The following is a 6,706-nucleotide window of genomic DNA, read 5'->3' on the forward strand; positions in this document are numbered from 1 at the left end:
AATTCTACTCCTTCTCTTCACTACTGTCGGATTCGAGTCATTTCCTTGACCTTGTATTGGTCACAGTGTCCTTCCTGAGAATATGCCCTTGCTGGGCAGAATAGTTCTTTATTGGTGTCAAGGCTGCATAGAGATCTATGGCAGACTAGTGGACACAATGGCTCTGGGCTATAATACTTTGTCACTCAACTCGTAGTAAGCAGTTAATAGACTGGAAAACTCACAAATTATATATAGTAGGTTTTAAATATCCAAAGTATTTGTGAAAATGATTCCTCAGCTTCTGGACCTACTGTCTTTCCTTAGGGAGCTCAAAACAATTTGAAGACTCTGAGGGAGAGCAGAGACTTTAGGTACCATGCAATCAGGTCCCTCCATTCTTTTTGACCGTTTTTCAAGGCTACCATCACAAAAATTCTATTCTTCCTTTATTCAGAAACGTAAGTTCTAAGCATGTCACCCATAAAATAGATGGCTAAAAATGACATCAGTTCATCAGATCCATAAATGATAAGTTGTAAATCCCATCTTGGTTTTAGGTGGATCACTCAAGGCCTCGTCTTCCTTCCTATACTCTACCATCCAGCATCTGACATAAGGCCCTAATTGAAAAGGCATCTTGTCAGCCCTTGCTCTGTTCATGTCATTGCCTTTGAAAGCGAAATAAGTGCTCATGGAGAGAAGAATCACATTTCCGAGATTGAGTCATTTGGCCCACAGTCGAGCTGCCTGGCTTCTCTGGGGACCTAGTGCTCTGTCTCCTCAGCAACATGGAGCTCTGGGGATTTCTGTTGTGCTGGGATTGACGTGTGAACACTGACAATAACAGTTTAGATAATAATAATAACACACCATACAGAAACAATTTAATCTTATTCTTGATTTCTGAAAAAGTTTTCTTGAGAAAACGTGAGAGTTGTTAGTGCCCTGTTAACCTGTTGCTTTTTTTTCTTGAAATTTTGGTAAGGTGCATGAAGAACCATGAGAGTAGTTTTGTTGTAAAACTCTTGCTCCTTTCTGGGATTGGAAGAATGATAGCATAATATGGTTGAAGTGCAGCATAAAGTGTCATCTAGTGCATCTACTGTAAATGATCACGTAAGACTGATTAATGGGAATGCAATGGAGAATTGCTCCTCATCTCACTTGATCCTAGCAATGCATTGCTGACATTGATGTTTCAGTCTAATTCTGGGTGAAGTCCAGGCTTTTCTTTCTAATTCCTATTTCTACATCAGGGTGATGTCTACCTTAGATACACCCAAGGTCTCATCTCTGTACTATAAAACCCATTTCTCACAAATGAAAGTTAAACAAATTCACATTAGGTGCCAATCACAGGTGTGATAAGGCTTAATATGTTCTCTCTCCTATAGACACTCTTGTGGAAAGGCATTAGGTGAGAAGACTAGGCAGCAAAGTCTTCTCTTCCACTTATAGTCTATGAGAGTTTAACCCAGCACTACAAACTCTTGGGTCCAGTTCCCCCATGTAAGAATTAGGAAAAATGTTACCAATCTTACAGTTTTTAGAAGAATAATGAAGGGTCGAAATTGACAATACTCTCAGTACCATGTTTAGTTTATAGTAGATACTGAACTTATGTTGATTTACTCAAAATAGGACAAAACTTCAATCTTGAGAAAATTAAGTTGTAAAATTTCGTATTACTTGTGATGCATTTGAAAGGGCCTTCCCCCCCTTTTAATCACATTTTATAGATAACTATTAATTCTGCACTCACTTCTCTTTCTTTCTGTAAGGAAAATTGTACTGTACACTTGTTTTGATCTTTGCTATGGTCTGAAATGAAACTGTGTAAGTTTGGTTGCGAAAGGGGCCAGAACCACAAAAGTCCAAGGAATGTCATGTATGGGAGCTTTTCCCAGTTTCTATAAAGTTCATTTCATATTAAGGACATGATTGTCTCCGACTTCAGACATTAATATTTAACATGGTGAACAATGAACCTAAAATATTCCTGAATTTTTTCCCTATAACCTTTTGTAGATCTCTAAATGGAAACAGAGTCCTAATCTTATACATTCCAACTGCTGCAATTCAACATCTTGCTTAGAACTAAGTGTGATTCACAACTCTTCCTCACCTTCCGGTAGGTGCCTTGTACCTACTGGATGGGGCTGCACCTGTTTTTATTTTCTGACTTTCAACACGATCTTGGATACCCCTTTTATTCTTTTGCTTCAGAGATGCTTCGTTAAAGGATCTGACGAGCACCTTCAAAAATTCGAGATGCTCCACTGTCTTGTGGTGAGCTGTTGGTGATAAGCCGCACCATACAGGACCTGGTGCCACCGGGACTCAAGGTAGAGGTGGAGGTGGCACGCAGCGCGGCGCGCAGGCCAACGCCCTTTCGCATCTCCCGCGTAGGGGACACCGCCCAGGCGCTCCCGTTGCTAGGTCTTCTGTTTGCCGCGTTCTAAAGGAGCCCTGAGCGCGACCAAGGCTAAAGGGGAGGGGGGTGCCAGGAAAAGCTCGAACGCTGTCTTCAGTAAACCTCGAAGAGAAGCAGCGGCCCTTCCTGTGGTCCCTCCTGTCCCCAAGCCCCCACCGCGCTGGGGGCGTCGAGCTTTCCCCTTGTTTTTGGTCGCTCCCAGCATTCGCGGGCCCTTAGCGCCCTCTGCGCCCGCGCCTCTCAGTACGATGCGCACCCCCAGTCGCGGCGGGCTAATGGTCTGGCCCGTCGGTAGCCGCCACCCCCTTGGGCAGCTACAGCTGTTCCAGCGGCTCCCGGTCGAGCGCAAGAGTCCGGAGCCGTGGCTGCCGCGGGCGGTGGGCGGGCGGGGTATCACCGGACCACCAGCGAAGCTGCCCAGCAAGGGGCAGTCCCTGCCGGCCAGTGGCGGAGCGCGGGAGCCGCCGAGGGACCGCCCGCAGCGGAGTGGCGAGGACCGGGGCTGGGCTTTTCTCCACCCGGTGAGTACCTTCTGCCGCCATCCTTCCCGACCCCCTCCCACCGTCCCCTAACCCCGGAGGTCTCGGTCCCTACCATGCCCCCACCAGTGACCGTCCCCGGACTATGTCCTCGGCCGGAGACAGAGCGGGACAGAGAGCTGCTGCTGTCAGGCTAATGATTCAGCACCATTCGCGCATAGAGGTTTGGGAAGAATGGGGGAGGGGGAAGGGGACGAGGTCAGTTGCCGGTCTCACCTCAGTTTCTAGGCTCCCTATAGATGACCTGGGCGCCGGGGTCGGGTAGGGTGAACAGAGAGGATCTCTGCTGGCTTGTTCTGTAATTCCGTGCTTTCCCCACAAGCTAGTGCAAACCTCCGTGAGTATGGGTGCATTCTGGAAAGTGTGTCAGATTAATGTCTTTTCCCCACATCCAAGTGAAGTATAGGGTCCTTGTACGTACCTCTCGGTTTCTTTGCTTCTGTCTCCATTGGGTTCATGCCATCATTTATTTTATTTTATGCCACAGCATTTCTTCCACTAATGTGAAAGATGTCTTATCAAAGTTGTCTTGTATTCTGGGTGGGTTTGATTGGTCCTGGCACATAAGGAAAAGATTTAAGGGAGGTAGGAAGTAATACTTTCATATCATAGGTTCTTACTTTTATATATAATATTTCACTAAGTCCTCACAACAACCCAGGAACAAATGTGGAAAGTGAGAAGCAGAGATGTTAAATTACATTCTCAAGGTCACAGAATAGGAATTTGAATTCAGGTCTCCCTAACTCCAAAATCCATTGTTCTTACTGTACTAAACAGTAGTGGGTCCAAAGTGTACATATATATACACACTACTAGCTATTAAATATAGTGTTTTCATAGGAGTGATCTCAAACAATAGCACCAACCTGTAAACTTTCTGCATGTGGAATTATTGCTTTTTTAGTACAGAAGAATATTTTTCGTTCTTCATGTGTAAAAAAAAATGATTTTCTTAGAAAACATTTAGCAAAAAATAATATCTGAACAACATTGTAGAGGAGGGTTAGGTCATGATGGATGTTCAGCACATTTTTGGTAGTGAAATTTGGTGGGTGCCCATGGGGAAAGTCATGAAGAAATCATTAGGGCAATAAAAAGAAATCTGGAGTATTTTTTTTAACTTTAGGTAACATTTTAAATAAAAGCCACCATTTGGTTCATGAGCCCTGTGACATAATGACACAGAAAAGAGTGACAGATATACCTAGACTCAGATCATGTTATTTGATTCATTACGGCTCTGTAATTTGACAGTAATAACTCCATTTTGTAAACTAAGGAACTGAAAAACAGAATGTTAAAAGAGTACTCAGTAAGTGGTGGAATGCGGACAAGGATTTACTCTTAGGTGCTACCTCTCTCAGTTAAAAAATATGTATGTAGTCATAAAACAGAGTTCCTTATAGTGCAAGGTTGAATTGATTTGTTTTTTCCCTACCTTTCAGAGTCAACAATTATATTGACCTTGTATATGCCTTCTGTAAAAATAATGGATGTGATGTTCTTTTTTCTTTTTTGGTGGGTTATTTGATTTGCTTTCATTCATGATTATGGAGTTTCTCTTAAGATGTCCAATCATGTTGATGTCTCAGGGAGCAGGTTGCTATAGGACAAATGTTTATTTTCTCTAAGTATCAGCATAGTATTTGATGGTAGATAGCAACATAGTCATTTAGTTTATCATTTCTAAAGTATTGAGCTATTTACATTGGCAAATTCTTTCTTAAGTTAGTGGGAGATTGATAACTAAAACCCACTGCCTACATAAGGACATAAAATGAGAACACATATTCATATTTGTTGTTGAGATAAGACTGTAAGTGAGGTAGGGTCCTATATCTAGTCTTAAACTTGATTCCTAGGAGGTTATTTCTTTTTGTGTTTATGTGTCTGTTGGCTATACACTGAACCTTGGTGAGGCATTTTGCAATCCAGTCTCTTGAATCCCAAGGGGACAACCGAATTGATTTGAATGAATAAGGAAAAATACAGCGTCACTGCTGTTCAAAAAAAAAAGGAAAGTGCATGTCTTAGTGATGGATGGTCAGTAGCAACACTTTAAAAGGGAGACATCATGTTTTATTTAGATAACATCACTGAAAGTATGAATATAATATCAACCCGGCTTTAGAACTATACTTTCTGTCTTTCCCTGTGTTTATCCAATTTCTGCTGTCAGCAGACCTTCTAAATTCCTGACTTAAGGAAATTAAAGTCTAGTTAGGGAGATATTTACTTAACACATGAGTAATTTACAACAAAATAACTTAGAATTGGCTTATTATTGGAAAGAGATGGTACAGAATTAAGTGTTATAGCAACACCTTAGGAAAAATTAGAAATAGCAGAGGTTGGGGTGATCAGAGGATCAGCAAAGCCTTCATGAATGGAAGTGTATTAAACCAACCTCAGAACTGATAAGCATTTCCACAGGCAGGGAGAATGGGAGACAAAGGTTCATCTGAGAAGTGCTCATCTATCGTTTGGATACATGGTGACAGATTATGAAGAACCTTGAATGTCTGATGTGAGATCTGTTTCTGATCTGGTAATAATAGAGAACTAGGGTAGATTTCTAAGCAGGTCAAGTTTCTCTTGCTCATGTTCTCCATATCCCTTGCCCCAAATCCCCTTCTAGAAATCCATATATTTCCTGATAGTAAAATAATTTGATATCAATTAAGTGAAGAAAAAGGTTTTTTTTTTTTCCAAAAAAAAAAAAAAAAAAAAGAAGAAGAAGAAGAAGAAAAAGAAAAAAGCTTTCCCTTCCAAAGAAATTTGCCTTTTTTAAAAAAATGACAAAATTGAATATGGGGGCAAGAAAGATGGGGGAATGAGATGGACATCATTACCCTAGGTACATGTAGGACTGCACATATGGTGTGATGCTACATTGTGTACAACCAGAGAAATGAAAAGTTGTGCTGCATTTGTGTACAGAGAATCAAAATGCATTCTGCAGTCATATATACCTAATTAAAATAAATAAATTTATTAAAAAAACCAAATTATGAACAATCTAAAAACTTCAAGAATATGAAAAGGAAAAAAATTTTCATAATCTTACTATGTAAAGACAACCATGATTAATATTTTGATTTTTTTCCATGTATAGTTTTAATCATGGTATATTAATTACTTTTTTATATATATCTTAATTTGTTCTATTTAGATATACATGACAAGAGTATATTTTGACATATTATGTATACATGGAGTATAACTTAGGAGCCTACTCTTTTTTTGGGTGGTGGGGGTGGTACTGGGGATTGAACCCAGGGCCTTGTGCATGTGAGGCAAGCACTCTACCAACTGAGCTATATCCCTAGCCCTAGGAGCCTACTCTTGTCATTGTACTTGGTGTGGTGTTTTAGTGGTCGTGTATTCTTACATGAACATAGGAAAGTTATGTCCAAGTCATTCTACTGTCTTTCCTATTCCCATACTCCTCCCTTCCCTTCATTCCCCTTTATATATATATTTTAACTTTTAACTCTATAACATTAGTTTTCACTGAATAACAATTAGGCAGTAAACATTTAAAATGAATATAATCTTCCACTAGGTAGATGTACTAGAATTTCCTAATCATTCCTGTCACTATATTATTACATCTTTGTTCATAAAAATTCTTTAGGATAGTGTCTCTGGATATAGGGGTATGGATTCTTAGATTTAGACTAGTTTAAGCAAGTTTTGAAACTACTTCCATTTAATATATATATATATATATATACTGTCTCTTATA

At 40.3% G+C, this 6,706-nt stretch overlaps 1 protein-coding gene and 1 non-coding gene across 12 annotated transcripts in view; one reads left to right on the plus strand and one right to left on the minus strand.

Moving 5' to 3' along the window:
• The first annotated feature begins 2,711 nt into the window (after positions 1-2,711).
• Ttll7 (tubulin tyrosine ligase like 7) overlaps positions 2,712-6,706 on the plus strand; it is a 157,829-nt gene continuing 153,834 nt past the window's right edge. For 4 of the 11 annotated variants that reach the window (XM_048815025.1, XM_048815026.1, XM_048815027.1 and 1 more), the window contains exon 1: positions 2,717-2,937. The gene's annotated coding sequence lies outside the window, so the exon portion shown is untranslated. Of the gene's footprint in view, positions 2,938-6,706 lie in introns of all 11 variants that reach the window. The other 7 variants (XR_007351934.1, XM_048815024.1, XM_048815022.1 and 4 more) reach the window with 4 other exon arrangements.
• On the minus strand, positions 6,213-6,284 carry Trnav-cac. The gene has a single exon. It is a non-coding gene; the product is annotated as a tRNA-Val (tRNA).

Source organism: Marmota marmota, unplaced genomic scaffold (assembly GCF_001458135.2).
Source record: "Marmota marmota marmota unplaced genomic scaffold, marMar, whole genome shotgun sequence".
In the NCBI taxonomy this organism is placed as follows: domain Eukaryota; kingdom Metazoa; phylum Chordata; class Mammalia; order Rodentia; family Sciuridae; genus Marmota; species Marmota marmota.